Source organism: Cibotium barometz, chromosome 52, assembly GCF_041138505.1.
Source record: "Cibotium barometz isolate CiBa-2024 chromosome 52, ASM4113850v1, whole genome shotgun sequence".
Classification (NCBI taxonomy): domain Eukaryota; kingdom Viridiplantae; phylum Streptophyta; class Polypodiopsida; order Cyatheales; family Cibotiaceae; genus Cibotium; species Cibotium barometz.
This window is the reverse complement of record NC_141097.1, coordinates 34,011,225-34,013,710: the sequence shown is the minus strand read 5'-3', so window position 1 is coordinate 34,013,710 and position 2,486 is coordinate 34,011,225.

The window sequence follows — 2,486 nt, the reverse complement described above, 5'->3', positions numbered from 1 at the left end:
ATGGGCATTATGGAGAAGAGCTGGTCGCTTTTCTCGAATGATACACAGACAGTTCTTGTAGAACAACAAATTGTTCTGTACTGAATAGTGGCCAGGCTCAAAATTGAGGACCAAACTATGCTGAGTACCAAACTCAGGGGAGTCGACATATTGGTCTTTCATGCTATCGAAGTCCTTTCCCGTGATTTCGAGAATGGTAGATTCTTGGACTGCCTAGATCATGGCCTTTCGACTAAGAGTATCTGCTACTAGGTTATGCTTACCAGGGATGTATTCAATCATTCCTCCAAACTGTTGGAAGAGTTGACTCCACCTGGCCTGTTGATCACTCCACTGGGCACTTGGCATGGTTTGAAGCCACTTGAGTGCTTGGTGGTCTGTTTTGACTGTGAAAACTTGTCCATAAAGAAAAGGCTTCCAATGTTTGAGCGTTGTGATCACACCCAAAAGCTCTTTGTCATATACCGAATAATTATTTTCGGCGACATCCAACTTTCTACTATAGTATGCCACAGGTCTATTGTCCTGCTGCTGCTGGAGAACTACACCTATGGCTACATTGCTTGCGTTGGTAATGACCTCGAAAGGTTCATCCCAAGATGCTAACTTTAATACAGGTGCTTCTGAGGCGGCTTTCTGGACTGCACGGAATGCATCAAGCGCCTTACCTGTAACTAAGACTTTCTGCTTGCAAGTCTTTACACCCTTGAGCAAGTCCGTAAGAGGTGCTGCAAGGTTGGAAAACTGATGAACATTGCTACTATAGGCCTGGCAAAGACCTACGAAAGAACGGATTTCTTGGGCGGTCTTAGGAATGTCCCAATCTAAGATTTCCTGAACCTTTGATGGATCCAGTCTAATCCCATCGGAACCAATGATATAGCCCAAATATTGAATTTTTTTAACACCAAAGACATACTTTTTGGCGTTTATGTAGAGGTCATTATCTCGCAAAAGTTGCAAGACTCTCCACATCTTTCTCATGCTGCTCCGCAGTGGCTGAGAAGACTAGTATGTCATCAAGAAATAAGAAAACACACTTCCCCCAATGTGGACTACGAAAATCCTAGATATCATTTTATTGAAGGTTGCGGGTGCATTTGTAAGCCCAAAAGGCATGACTGCGAACTCGCAGTGACTACGCTCTGTCCGGAAAGCTGTTTTTAGAATGTCAGCTTCAAAAATGCGGACCTGATGGTAACCACTCTTGAGGTCAATCTTAGTGAAAAACTTAGCACCGTCTAAACACTCCAAAATGTACTCAATCCTTGGCAATGGAAACTTATTCTTAATGGTGAGTTTATTTAATGCCCTGTAGTCTACACAAAGGCGTGCAGACTTGTCCTTCTTTTGGTGAAATAGGATGGGTGCAGCAAATGGTGAGGAAGAAGACCGAATGAATCCGGCTGGGAGGAGTTCAGATAATTATTTTTCTAACTCGCCCTCTAAAGTCTTGGAAAGATGATAGGGAAACCTGCTAGGCGGATCCGATCCAGGGACCAAATCAATATCATGGTCCTCAGGGCGAGAGGGTGGGAGACTGGGTGAGAGATCGTCCCTAAGCATAATGTCTTGATGTCTAGCCAGGAGGTCTGCTAACTGAGGGATTGAGGATGAGATGGATGCTACAGATGAGGTAGAGGCTGTTTGAGCACGAACATAAAGTAGTGCTCCTTCTGCTCCCTTTTGCAGATAGCTCGTCGAGCCTGGAGATGCGAAATCAATGGGATACCAAGAATGCTTCTATCCCCACGAATCATGCCAGGCTCAGGAAAACCTTTACAGATAGTAAAAGTGTACTGCTCCCAATCGAGAATAGGCTCATACTGACTGAACCACTGAATTCCTAAGATCATGTCCCACCCCAATAGAGGCGAGAGAATGAAATCTTGTTGGAATGAGTTCTTTTGAACATCAAAGGTAAACTGTTGTGCCTTCTGAGAAATGTGGGTGTGGAGACCAAGTGTAAACCCGTTCACATCCAGATGATATGGGACTACTGTGCAGCTCATTTTGTTAGCCAACTGGGGAGAGATGGCATCCTCAGAACTACCCATATCGAAAACGACTACAAACTGTTGGCCTTGGGCAGAGCCATAAGCTCGAATGAGGCTTTTCTGTGCAGCATTGCTCTCACCCTCTTGCTTAGCATCAAATACCACAGATGGCATAGGATGCATAGAAGGTAAAAGTTAAACCGCATTGGTGGTAGTAGGCGGGGCTGGAGGAGATGGGGATGCTCTGGCAACTGTGGCAGAAGGAGCTCTGGTGGCTTGTTCCGCTTGCCATTTGTGGCAATCCTTCTCACCATGCCCTATGATGTGACAGAAAAAACATATGTTTTCCGACTGATACTTCTTTTGCTCCTCTTGAGGAAGATATCCTCCAGTAATGCCTCCTTTAGCCTTTTCATCGGGGGTTTTCTTAGGCTTAGACTCTTTATCTTTCTTACCCCCTGAACTAGAGCTATTACTGTCGTCCTTCTT